This window comes from Triticum aestivum, chromosome 7A (assembly GCF_018294505.1).
Source record: "Triticum aestivum cultivar Chinese Spring chromosome 7A, IWGSC CS RefSeq v2.1, whole genome shotgun sequence".
NCBI lineage: Eukaryota > Viridiplantae > Streptophyta > Magnoliopsida > Poales > Poaceae > Triticum > Triticum aestivum.
The window spans coordinates 641172237-641186843 of record NC_057812.1 but is presented as its reverse complement, the minus strand read 5'-3'; positions in this window follow the sequence as shown (position 1 = coordinate 641186843).

The window sequence follows — 14607 nt, the reverse complement described above, 5'->3', positions numbered from 1 at the left end:
TCTCTAATGAAGCATGAGTAGTTTAGCACAGACCTTCGGGTCCGTAGTTATTATCTAGATGGCTTCTTCTCTCTCTTTGATTCTCAATACAAACTATCCTCGATGTTCTTGGAGATCTATTTGATGTAATACTCTTTTGCGGTGTGTTTGCCGAGATCCGATGAATTGTGGGTTTATGAACAAGATTATCTATGAATATTATTTGGTTCTTCTCTGAATTCTTATATGCATGATTTGATATCTTTGCAAGTCTCTTTGAATTATTGGTTTAGTTTGGCCTACTAGATTGATCTTTCTTGCAATGGGAGAATTGCTTAGCTTTGGGTTCAATCTTGCACTGTCCTTTCCCAGTGACAAAAGGGGCAGGAAGGCATGTATTATATTGTTGCTATCAAGGATAAAAAGATGGGGTTTATATCATATTGCTTGAGTTTATCCCTCTACATCATGTCATCTTGCTTAAAGCGTTACTCTATTCTAATGAACTTAATACTCTAGATGCATGCTGGATAGCGGTCAATGTGTGGAGTAATAGTAGTAGATGCAGAATCATTTCGATCTACTTGACACTGACGTGATGCCTATATTCATGATCATTTCCTAGATATTCTCATAACTATGCGCTTTTCTATCAATTGCTCGGCAATAATTTGTTCACCCACCGTAATACATGCTATCTTGAGAGAAGCCACTAGTGAAACGTATGGCCCCAGGGTCTCTTTCTTACTGTATTTCATCTCTTTTATTTACATCGCATCTCGTTTACTATTTTGCAATCTTTATTTTCCAATCTATACAACAAAAATACCAAAAATGTTTACTTTACTATCTTTATCAGATCTCACATTTGCGAGTGACCGTGAAGGGATTGACAACCCCTTTATTGCGTTGGTTGCAAGGTTCTTGATTGTTTGTGCAGGTACTAGGTGACTTGTGCGTTGTCTCCTACTGGATTGATACCTTGGTTTTCAAAAACTGAGGGAAATACTTACGCTACTTTGTTGTATCACCCTTTCCTCTTCAAGGGAAAACCAACGCATGCTCAAGAGGTAGCAATGGTTAGAGCTCATAAAGGATTATGACATGAAACTGCATTATCATCCAGGAAAGGCCAATGTTTTAGCCGACGCGTTGAGCCCCAAGAGTTATGTTAATACCCTCATAACTAGAGGATTACCTCAGGAGTTAGGCGACGATCTCAGATAACTTTGAATGGCGATAATTCTAAGAGGTTTTGTTGCAGCGTTGGATGTTCAGTCCACATTTTTGGGAAAGATTTGAGAAGCTCAGAAGACTGATAAGAAGATTGTGAGATAAAGGAAAAGATGAGTAAAGGAAAGGCCAAACGTTTTCATGAGGATGAACACGAAACTTTATGGTTTGAGGATCGTATCTATGTGCCAAATGATCCAGAGATCAGGAAGTTAATTCTTCGGGAAGCTCATGACTCACCATACTCAATTCACCTAGGCAAAACCAAGATGTATTTGGATTTGAAGGAACATTTCTGGTGGACAGGTATGAAGAAGGATATTACCGAAAATGTAGTAGTATGTGATGTATGTCAGACAGTTAAGGCAGAGCGTCAGAAGCCAGCAGGATTACTTCAGACATTGCTGATACCCGAATGGAAGTGGGATAAGCTTGGCATGGATTTCATCACCGGATTACCAAGGACACGATCAAGATATGACTCCATCTGGGTAGTACTTGATCGCTTGACCAAAGTGGCTCACTTTATCCCCATGAAAACCACTTATACGACGGCGAAGTTGGACAAGATATATATGACCAGGATCGTATGTCTACATGGAGTCCCGAGGACCATCGTATCAAATAGAGGAACAGAGTTTACCTTGAAGTTTTGGAATCAGTTACACCAGACTTTGGGTACCAGGCTAGAGTTCAGTACAGCCTTTCATCCGCAGACAGATGGACAGATCGAGAGAGTCAATCAGATTCTGGAGGACATGTTGAGAGCTTGTGTGCTAGATTATAGATCTATGTGGGATGATAATTTTCCTTACACAGAGTTCTCGTACAACAACAACTACCAAGCTAGTTTGAAGATGGCCCCTTTTGAAGCCTTGTATGGAAGGAGGTGCAGGACACCCTTGATGTGGGATGGAGTTGGAGACCGACAATTGTTTGGGCCAGATTTAATCAGAGAGTTTGAGGAGAAGGTCAAGTTGATTCGTGATAGACTCAAGGTTGCTCAGTCCAGGCAGAAGAGCTATGCCGATACTAAAGGCAAGGAGGTAGCCTATGAAATCGGAGACCGAGCATATCTTTGTGTGTCACCACTTCGAGGAGATAAATGATTTGGAGTCAAAGGAAAGTTAGCACCATGATTTGTAGGACCATACTGAGTTTTGGAACGTATGGGTGAAGTTGCCTACAAATTAGTCAGTAGTTCATGATGTGTTTGACGTTTCCAAGTTGAAGAAATGCCATGCAGAGATGGCCGATATTCCTCTGAGAGATACAGTGCCCCTGAAAGCAATTCAATTGGAAAGTGATCTGACCTACGAGGAGAAACCCATCTAGATTCTTGAGTTCGCCAACCGAGTTACATGCAGCAAGGTCATCAAGTTTTGCAAAGTTCAGTGGAAGCCACTTGGGAGCGAGAAGAAGACCTTCGGAAAGACCACCCACACCTTTTTTTCTAGCCAACCCGAATCTCGAGGGCGATATTCATCTTAAGGGCGGTAGGTTTGTAACATCCCAATTTTCAATTTGGATGTTAACCATTAGGTCATCATATGCATCCATAAATTGTGTATTTTTGAATTTGTTTTACTTGGACTTTTGATCCTAGAAACCTTAAGCAACTCAAGGACCAATTGAGAGAGTTGGAGGTTTTCACAAACAATCCATTTTTGATTTTTCAAAATTGGCAAATTGGATTAAAGTGATATTTTTATTCAAAATTATTTTCCAATAAAATAATAAGAGAAGATAATATGACTTCTTCAAAACATCGAGGAAATATTGGAAATTTAATTTTGAATAAAATATATTTATTTTATTTTTATTTGCAATTTTATTCGGTTGCATTTTTTAAATTAGGAAAAATGAATTTAGCCCAGAAAAATGTTCACATTGTCCCAAATATTAGGAGGGGATGGTGAAAATTGTTTCTGGAATTTTAGGATTTTTTTATTCGGATTTTTTTTCTTCGCGGCGTTATTTTTTTAAAAAAAAAAGTTCTTCGGACCGACTGGGCCGAAGCCCAGCCGACCCAGCAGCGCCGCCTTCCCCGAGTCGCGTCGGAGTTCGCGTCCAGCACGCGCACGCCGCCGCCGCCGAGTGCGACTCCGCCCACCGCCGCCTTTGCCCCTTCCCCAAGCCGACCGGCCCCTCCCCCGGCCTTTAAAAGCCGCAACCCCCCCTCTCCTCCACAAACCGCCGCCGCCTCCCGCCACCCCGAGCCGCAGCCGCTCGCCATAGCCGTCGTTCGCCCCGCCGCCTGCCGCAGCCCCGCGCCGCCGCACGCCTCGCCTCGCCGCCTCACGTCGCCGTCGCCCCGCGCCGTTCTACCTTGCCGGAGTTCATCGCCGCTGCTGCCGGTTTTCTCGCTGAACCACCGAACCGATATAAACCGCCGCCAATCCGATTTTTTTGGTTTTCTTTTCTCGACCCAGTTTATTTCTTAGGGTAGTTTATTTAGCGGACGTTCGTTTGTTAGTCTTCGGTAGAGAACGGCTTTCGTTCGTTAGGTTTCTATATGGAACGTTTGTTCGTTAGATTGTTTTCGTTTTCTGGTTTTTTGGCTAGGGACCTATCCGTAATTATTTTCTTTGCAGATTAGTCCCTGATCTTTAAATGATCACAAATTTTTGCTCATTTATCCAAATCCAACGAAACCAACGCCAAATTCTTCTTTACGATCCCCTCTGTTCAGATAATAAACTGAAACATGTTCTTTGAAAGTTTAAAATTTGGTTTCAAACAGATTTGAATTTGAATTTCTTTCGATCGTAGCTTGAGTTTCGTATCTCCGATTTGATTGATTCTTTTTGCATATCGAAGCTCTTCACTTGAAATTTTTGTTTAGATCATTTTATTTGGTTTTAACTTTGCATCTTATGCTTGAGTGCTTATGTATTCTATTGTTTGTCTATGATAGACTTTCTGAAGTGCGAAGCTTGCTACTACGAATCTCTAGGGTTTTCCCATTGTCAGCAAGGCAAGTTACACTTTGATCATATCCCTTTATTACCCAGTTTTTATGCATTAGTTCAACCCTCAAACATTGCATGAGTAGGATTGTGAACATGTGGTTACTATCAAGTAACTGATGAGGTAGGAACCTATTATCCTTTTATCACCCCAGAATATACCTTATGTTCATATTGCTTAGCCATGCTCGTAGACGGGGATTGGTATGTGAGAATCATGCAAGTTGTGAGAGATTTTAACTACGGCAAACTTAAGGTGGCCACTTTAATACACATCTGGGTGGATTGGTTGCGGGCACCTGGAGCAATCCAGTGTTGTCCTAGGATATACCGGAGTACTCGTGTGATCATCCTATGGAATGCCACCCAGGCTCAAAGGGATCACAATATTATTCATGCTAGAAACTTCCGCCACAAGCCATTATGGGCTATGGCATAGTTGAGTAAGTTGTGTGACCTCTTTCAGTGGTAGGCTAGCAGATGTAGGGGAAAGTAGGTGGTACTGTCTACCCAGAGTAAAGAGTTAATGCTTCAGAAAGACTTGTCTCAATCTTCCGATCATGGACGCGGTCGAGTCTTGTGGCGAAAAGTGTGCAAACCTCTGCAGAGTGGATAAACTACTCATGGTTAGCCGTGTCCCCGTTTATGGACATCTTGAGTATCTGGTATTTGAATTATTGATTGATCTCATCACTTTACTTAATGAATTTTTGGGTTATTAATATTATTTTGGGAATGGAGTTGGGGGAACCTTCTCAATAATGGCATAAAATTGGTAGTTAAATAAAATCTATTCCTTTTGTTGTAGGGAAAAATTAGCTTTATGCAAATGTTAAACTTAGAGCCTCCACCAGCCAAATATGCATGTAGTGATAGCCTTTATTACATCATTTTCTCTATAGTCTGATCTTGTCAGCATATTCCATGTGCTGACCTACACGGCTGCAACATATCATGTTGCAGAATTTTCAGACGAAGAGTAAGGTGCGATAGGTCGTTGTCATGCACTCAGTTTTGCCCTGGAGTTGGATGGACTCATTTACCTTTGAAGCTTCTGCAAGTTATTTAGATGGCCTTCAGCCATATTATTGTAATAAGTACTCTTTAAGAGACACTCGATGTAATAAGTGTGTGATTGAACGCTGTTATAAATCCTCAAGTGATGTGTGTGTCAGCAATACCAATCCAGGGATGACACTTAAGCACAGAGACTATGATCCATTGGGATCGGGTAGCTACAATGCTAGACAAGGCACTAGCCCCAGATGGGTTTACTATGCGTTTCTACGAATGTTGTTGGAATATCATCAAGGCTGATTTTATGAGGGCAATGGACTGCTTCTTTCAACGCGATATGAGGGGTATCACTACAAGAAATATGTCAACTTATGACCTTCTGTCAGTGACCCTGGAAGAATTGGTCATAAATCTATGACCATTTTAGACCAATTGGTCAAAAGCTGTTCGGGGGGCTCCAAACCCTAAACCATTGCGACCATTTTGGTCAGAAAGGTCGTAATTTCCTTACACGAAATGGTCATAAAGTAGATAGCACTAGTCTGATGCCTTATTTCTAGGTGATCATGACCAATATAGATGGTCATAACCTTGTAAATTGTGGTGGGTTGCTATGACTAGGCGCCACCTCATCAGTTTTGCCTATGTGTCATGTCCATGTGGCAGTTTTTGCCCTAGGTTGTGAAGCAACCTATATTTCTGTCATTCCCAAAATTCCCAAAAAAATCTCATAAATTCTTTGGGTCATATCTTCATCAAATATGTAAAAGTCCTTCCTTGCCTAGTTCAAAACTAATTCAAAAATATTCATTTTCCTATTTTGTTCACAATAACACTTTATGAAGGAAGTGCTATTTATATATTCTTGATTGCCCTAGGAATTTTTGGGCACTCTTTTCTATCCAAATCATTACCGCATGACAAAATTCAGCTCCATTTGCCTAGAAAATATTCCTCGGGAAATTTCCAAATTTTTGTCCACCTAGAAGCATTGTGAAGGAAGTACCTTTTTTATATCTCGAAATGACATGAAATTTATACAGTTCCTTCATATGCCCAAATTATCACCCTCCTCCAAATTGCAGCTCAGTCAAATCATCTATGTGAGCCCAGGTTCAGTTTATATTTTATTTCCAAATTGGCACGTTGCAAAGCAAGTGTTATATAGACCCCTCCTATTACCCTCAAACTTTTCGGGCACTCTTCCATACCCAAATCATTGCCACATGATAATATTCAGCTCAATTTTCCTAGTAAATCTTTCTCAGGAAATTTCCAAAGTTTCTACCTCGAGAGAAGCTTTGTGAAGTAAGTACTAGCTAGGCTTACCCAAATGATCTGAAAATTTACCAGCGCATGACCATACCTATGTAACTTACCTACACCAATTTTTAGCTCATTTAATTCATCCAATCTCTCTCACTAGTTTTCCCAAGTTTTGTCCATAGAAGAGCATTGTGAAGGAAGTACTACTTTGGCATGTCCAAATGGTATCAATTTTCTACAATGCTTTCCTATGCCAAAATAACCATCCTCGACTAAATTTCAGCTCAATCCATTCATTATTTTGAGCCCAGCTTCAACATTCATATTTTTGTCCAGTGTGGTACTTTGCAAAGCAAGTACCACCTAGGATCCTCCTTTTGAGCTAAAAATTTGTGAAGACATTCTCCTTAGTAGATGATCATTCTCTGCCAAAACTCACGCCCATTGGCCATGTGCATTTCCCGTACTGCTAATCAAACACTTGGCTGCTTATTCATGTTTGGGGATCGATCGGTCTCCTCGTGAGAATCTTATGTTGTGATTTTCTTCCTATCACCTACCTGGGGAGTGCCCAACCCACTAGACATGCCTAGGCTGCCCAGAACACATGGCAACGCCACGGTCACGCGGTGACCACGAGGCGGGCATGCGAGTTTACGTGCTCTAGAGTTGGGGGCCTCGGCCACCGCCCAAACCTCGACGTATCTCCACCAAACCATGTATTTATGATTAAATAGGTACTTATGTAACTAGAAATGATTTTTGGACAAAATAAATAGCAAACTATGAGGCAGCTGCAGTTCAAATTTGACCCGCTTCCTACTGAATCGGCGGGAATTTGTATTTTTCACCAAAGGTGGATCAAAACTTTTGACACCCAACCATTTTGTCAATTGTGCATTATATATGGCCTAGTATTTTATAAAATTGATTAGGTCCAATTTTGCAACAAATATATGGTAGGTCCTTCACAAAAAAACTCATTTTGGGCACTCAGAAAAATGGAAAATATATTTTCCATGCAAATAAAATGAAAACTTCCTTAGGCAACATTGTTTGGAATTCCAAGATGCACCCTTGTGCACAATATGAGATCATTTGAACAAACTATGCCAAGAATGTAGCCATAAGATTGATCATTTGGCTTGAAAGCCTTGAATCTTCACGCATGATAGCTCATTTCTGAGAACACTTTTTTAAAATAATTGCCGTATTAGAAGTTTGTTATTTTTACTAGGAACTTGGCCACATATAATGACACAATGTGAAGGTTTCCCAATTTTTTGATTTTTTTTGAATTTTTTATACCCGTTTCAAAATGCGGTCAAAACGGCGAGAATGACCGTTCCTAGCTAATGGTTGAATCTTGGAATTTTTTTGGTGTTTCTCTGATTAAATAGATACTTTTGTACCTAAAATAATTTTTGGAAAAAATAAATAGCAAACTAAAAGGCAGCTACAGTTCAAATTTGACCCGCTTCCAACTGAATCGGCGAAAACTTGTCTTTTTCACGAGAGGTGGATGAAAACTTTTTACACCCAACCATTTTGTCAATTGTGCATTAAATATGTCCTAATATTTTATAAAATTGATTTGGTACAATTTTGCAACAATTATTTGGGAGGTCCTTCACAAAAACACCTCCTTTTGGGCACTCGAAAAATGGAAAATGGTTTTTTTGTCCAAAGAAAATGAAAACTTCCTTAGGCAACATTGTTTGCCATTCCAATATGCACCCATGTGCACAATATGAGATCATTTGAACAAACTATGCCATGAATGTGGCCATAAGATTGATCATTTGGCTTGAAAGCCATTGATCTCCACACGTGATAGCTCGTTTCTAAGAACACTTTTTTAAAATAATTGCCGTATTACAAGTTTGTTATTTTTCCTGGGAACTTGGCCACATATAATGACACAATGCGAAGGTTTCCCAATTTTTTGATTTTTTTGAATTTTTATGCCCGTTTGAAAATGCGGTCAAAACGGCAGGAATGACCGTTCCTAGCTAGTGGTTGAATCTTGGATTTTTTTTTGGTGTTTATCTGATTAAATAGATACTTATGTACCTAAAAATGATTTTTGAAAAAAATAAATAGCAAACTACAAGGCAGCTACAGTTCAAATTTGACCCGCTTCCACCTGAATCGGCGGAAATTTGTCTTTTTCATGAGAGGTGGATCAAAACTTTTTACACCCAACCATTTTGTCAATTGTGCATTAAATATGTCCTAGTATTTTATAAAATTGATTTGGTCCAATTTTGCAACAATTATTTGGGAGGTCCTTCACAAAAAAAACCTCCTTTTGGGCACTCGAAAAATGGAAAATGGTTTTTTCGTCCAAAGAAAATGAAAACTTCCTTAGGCAACATTGTTTGCCATTCCAATATGCACCCTTGTACACAATATGAGATCATTTGAAAAAACTATGCCATGAATGTGGCCATAAGATTGATCATTTGGCTTGAAAGCCATTGATCTCCACACGTGATAGCTCATTTCTGAGAACACTTTTTTTTAAAATAATTGACGTATTACAAGTTTGTTATTTTTCCTAGGAACTTGGCCACATATAATGACACAATGCGAAGGTTGCCCAATTTTTTGATTTTTTTTGAATTTTTTATGCCCGTTTCAAAATGTGGTCAAAACGGCGGGAATGACCGTTCCTAGCTAGTGTTTGAATCTTGGAATTTTTTTAGTGTTTCTCTGATTAAATAGATACTTATGTACCTAAAAATGATTTTTGGAAAAAAATAAATAGCAAACTACAAGGCAGCTACAGTTCAAATTTGACCCGCTTCCAACTAAATCGGCGGAAATTTGTCTTTTTCACGAGAGGTGGATAAAAACTTTTTACACCCAACCATTTTGTCAATTGTGCATTAAATATGTCCTAGTATTTTATAAAATTGATTTGGTCCAATTTTGCAACAATTATATGGTAGGTCCTTCACAAAAAACCTCATTTGGGGCACTCAAAAAATGGAAAATGATTTTTTGTGCAAAGAATATAAAAACTCCCTTTGTCGATACTGTTTACTATTCCAAGAATTAAACTTTTGCAGAGTATGATATCATTTGAACAAATATTTGGTAGGTCTTTTACAAAAAAGAACTCATTTTGAGCACTAAAAAATGGAAAATTATTTTTCCGTGACCTATTTAGAAGGTCATAAAGTCTTCAAATTGTTTGTTGCGTTCTGATTGGTCTATAGGCATATCACGCGGATCATGCATCAGAAACCGTCGGATGCTCCCGGATCCAACGGCGGACCTCATCCCCTCACCCTCTCACCCACGTAGCCCTCTCACCCCCTCACCCACGTAGTCCCCACGCCCCCACTCCCCACCGTTCCAACCTTTCTCTCCCGCACCCGCACCCACTCCCGCTGGCCAAACCCTAGCCGCCGCCGCCGCCCCCGCTCGCCAAACCCTAGCCGCCGCCGCCGCCCCCGCACCATGGCCATCGACGGCGAGGAGCCCAAATCCCCACGCCTCCCGAAACCCTAGCCTGCAGCGCAGCCATGGCGACCGAGCTGTGGATCCGCGGGCTGGAGGTGCAGCATCGGATCCGGTCCAGGGCGCCGCCATCATGCAGCAGCACCACCAGCTGGACCAGTGGCTAGCCGGCGGCGTGGGCGGGGTGCACGCGTCCTCCAGCGCCATCCGCGACTGTCTCCTGTCGCTAGGGTTTCGCCCGGCATGGTCCGGTGACTCAGGTGCGTCCCTCCACTCCATCTCCTCCTCTTCACATCCGTCCGTCACTTCCTCACCTCGTGTTCTCTCCCTCCCAGATCCAAGATGCCGTCCTCGCTCGAGCACCAGGACACCATGGGCAGGATGGCCTCTTCCTCCCCTGCCCTGACGCCATGGAGTGGCTAGATCTGGCCATTGGCCGTGAGCCCAGCCACCTCCTTGCGGTCGTGCGATCAGACGCCGCTCCTCCGTGCGAGACATGACAGGGCTGGGTGTGGCTCGGTTGGGGGGCAACTCCGATCTTGATGACGCCATGGAGCTTCTTCAAGGTCCCCTCTCCCTCTCCCTCTCCTTCTCTATTACTCACATCCATCTTGACATCACTATGTTCGGTTAGGATTTAGCAACTTTTCCGGTCGATTGGCTCGATTGGGCGTTGTTTTGGGTCAAAAGACTCATTCTATATGGTCGCTGGATGCCTTAGTTTCACCCAATTGCCTGCTTAAGCTTAATTTTCCTAAAATCCCAAATTTCTAGGGTTTACTGCTGCTGTTCTACATACTGTCATCATCAGTTTAATTGATTGTTCACGATGATTTACTAATTGATTCGTCGAGCCCAGCCCATGCAGTTTAACTGTAGTTGTAGGCTTAATTGATTGGACACGATGATTTACCAATTGATTCGTCGGCTGGCTCAATTGGGCGTTGTTTAGGGTCGAATGGCTCATTCTATATGGTCTCTGGATGCTCCAGTTGCACCCAACTATCATTTGCTCTCTCATGCTTATGTTGCAAATCAGGTGGACGAACTAGGAAGAAATCAATACTGACAATTATGTTGCTGTAGCATGTGTCTGAAACATGGACAAATGGGCAACTCTAGGAGATTTCTCTTCTTGGCTTCATGTCGAGTTGGTTGCTTGTTGCACTGTTTGCATTGCTGCAGATTATTTGCAACACAAACACATGTCGTGTAAATTTCTAGACATGTTAGGTTCAATTTAATTTGTGGTCTGAATATATGTATGTATGTAGAAGCAGCTATCAGGTCTCAGCTGACTTAGAAATCTGACTGGGGTTTATCCTCCTTTTTTTAAAGAGAAATGTGATTCTGAAATCTGAATTGACCATCGTTGATTACTACTAGATGTAGGATTCATGTCCTGAAAAAGACGCCTTCTTACTGGTTGTTGGCTGAATCAGCCAAATTAAGAAAACATGGTTAAGTGAACACTAGAACCATGTCAGCAAAGAGTATGACAATGGCCATCCATTCTTTAGAAAAAAAGGATAGTTACTACCAGTCGTTGTTGGTCTGTATTACTTGCACGATGTTGGATTTCTACGCAAAGGTTATATCAAAATTGTTGTTGGTCTGTATTACTTGCTGTCCATTCTTATTGTCCATCTTAGATCGTTCCTAGTTCATCGAGTCAAGTTGCCTGACCTACCTATCAGGCAGGCTCACATAGCTGTAGCTGTCGTGTCCTTTGCAGTTGTACATTTGACACCCAAGTGCCATCCATTTTATTCTTACACCAACTTTTGAAGGTGTATATTTTCTGTGTGCTTGTGTGAATATATTGGAGTACATTTCTATCATGCTGTTGTAATATGTAGTGTAGTATTTATATAGTGCATTATTCAAACTTATATGCCGTTGTAGTTCAGTATTTATATTCAGTAACAGTTGTATACAGTACTGCTGCCTACATGCTTCTGGCAACTGATGCCTTTAATTTTGCTCAGTTTTTGTTGCTTCGGATCGCTTCCTCCTTGACACCCCGATTTGGACAGCGGCAGCAGCGATGGTGTTGACACTCGAGCATGCCTACCTCTCCATCTATAACTCGTCCGTCTTCTTTCGACGGTTATCTACTTCCTCCCCACTTTGAATTCTCGATCCCCTTTCTTGTTGATGACTCGTTGAATGATTCGCAGGGTGCAGGTGCTCTACTACGTGCTACTCCAGACGGGTCACCTGGACGTGTACGTCGGCAATCGAGAGGCCACTCCAGCTCGCGCAGACCGTTGTCGGCAAAACAAGACTATTGACAAGGTATCTTGTGTTGCTTCTCCCCTGCTTAGTACTGTGAATCTGTTTCCTCTAGGCATTTAGATAGTGTGACTTCTTAGATATACTGCATACTAAAAGTTAAGAACCCCAACTGATTTTTTCTCAATCTGATTGCTTGCTGGTTACTCAGTTTTTATATCTGGACAGTGTTGTAATACACTATTGTGTCCCTATGATGTGAAAGTTATGGTCTGAATAGCTTTATATTAGGATCTGCTTGAGTCTCTATGATGTTCTCTCTTAGTATCATGTCATGAGCTGTGAGTCGTGCATATATAACTGAGTTGTATAAGACCAGCAAGTTTTTTTTGCCAATTAGCTTTCCGTGTGCATGCTCTTAATCCCCATAGTACTAAGAGAGGACCTTACTAATTCCCATATTACTAATTTCTGTATCAAACATTATTATTTTGTATCTGTGTGCTAGCTCTGTCAAATATAATCAACCTGCCTATGTTCCATTTTGCTATTTGTACTTGGATAGAAAAGCTAAAATCTATATAGTGCTCTGTGTGTAATACCAAGTTGTTCCTGTTATTTACAAACTGCTGTTCTTATACACTGATCCACAACACCTTACATTACACATTTGAAATTAATTAAAATACATCTAAACACAGTGCTTCAACACAGATTTATCCTATGATTATACTTGAGACATTAGTTTGTTTTTATGCTTTTGTTTCCCATAGTGCTTCAAGATTGTTTATTACCTCGATTTGTTGTTATTCTGTTTAACAGGAGACTACAGCAGAAGCAGAGAAGACGGATGCTACACCAATCCAAGAGTAGCTAGCTTTAACTTGGCAGACTGTTTTATTTTTCAATCGCAATATTTGTGATTGTGTGGAATATTGTATGGTTATGTACGTGAAGTTTGAAGTTCCTGGGCATGCAATATTTGTAGGTTAAACTGGTTGTTGTGATGTGAACGAGTGTATGGAGTTTCACATGTTCTGTTCTGTACAGAATATATTGTAATAAACCTATTTTGGTTGTTATTTGAAGATTTTCATATTCTTTTCTTCTTTCTGTTTGATATATACTGCTTAAAAAGCGATGTGGATCCACTGCCAGGAAAAATCTGACAATTGGGACCCATCTAAAAACTGGACCACAAAAAACCCTCAAAAATAAAAATGAAATGGACCGCAAAAGGCCATGCCTAGAAAATAAAAAGGCCAAATTGTTGGGCCAGGCCCATGTAGATAGAGAAAATTAATAGAGAAAATATATAGTAAAAAGGCCGAATTGTTGGGCTAGGCCCATGTAGAAAACCGAATTGGACCGGGCTGAATCTTGTGCCACATCAGCTTGCCGCGCTGGATGCCTACGTGGCCTGCGGATGTTGCTAGTGACCAAAACGCCACAGTGGACATATGTTGGTCATAAATGTTTGCGACCATTCCAGAAGAAAGGTCGCTATAGTCAGTTTATGACGGCCAACTTTTGACCTTATGTTTTTGGTCACAAAAAGGTCACAAATGGAAATTTGTGACCATTCAGTGACCAATAGTGGAGGTCACAAGTTGACATATTTCTTGTAGTGTATGCATGTGACTAACCAGGACTTAGTCACCCTATTGCCAAAGGTAGATGGCGTGGAGGAACTGAAGGATTTTAAACCAGTTAGCCTCATACACGGTGCTGTTAAGATCTTTGACAAAATCCTATCCTTGCGGCTGAAGGACAAGCTACCGGGCTTGGTGGGCATGCACCAGAGTGCCTTCGTTCGATGGATGCCCATACATGATAATTTCATGCCCGTGCAGGGCACGGCTAAAAAACTGAACTCACTCAAGAGCCCAACTTTCATGATCAAATTGGATATATCCAAAGCATTTGACACAGTCCAGCAACCCTTTGTCATGGAAGCTCTAGATGCCCTAGGCTTTGCAGAAGGTGGATGGCATGGATTGTCGGTCTGCTATCAATGGCATCAACTCAGATCCTTCTCAATGGTGTGCCTGGTGCTCCAATTCGAAACCGTAAGGCCTTCGGGCAAGGGGATTCACTGTCTCTATGATGTTTATCCTAATGATGGAGCCATTATAGTGACTATTCACTTTGGCTGATAGGCGTGGGCTGCTTAATCCTATGACATGAGGGCCTAATCAGCGGGTGTTGATTTTTGCGGACGACGTGATGCTCTTCTTGAACCCGGAGGCCTTGGAACTACGACTATGCAATGTTAAACATCATTATGTCATGATGATTTGTGTCACGTAGCTTCGGTAGAGGTATTTAGGAGATAGTTTAGATTCTCTCTAAACCGCATGTACTTATCTCTATCTCTTATCTCTTTCTTGCTCCTCAAGATGTAATCTCTCCAAACTATGTGTATGCATATCCAGGGATA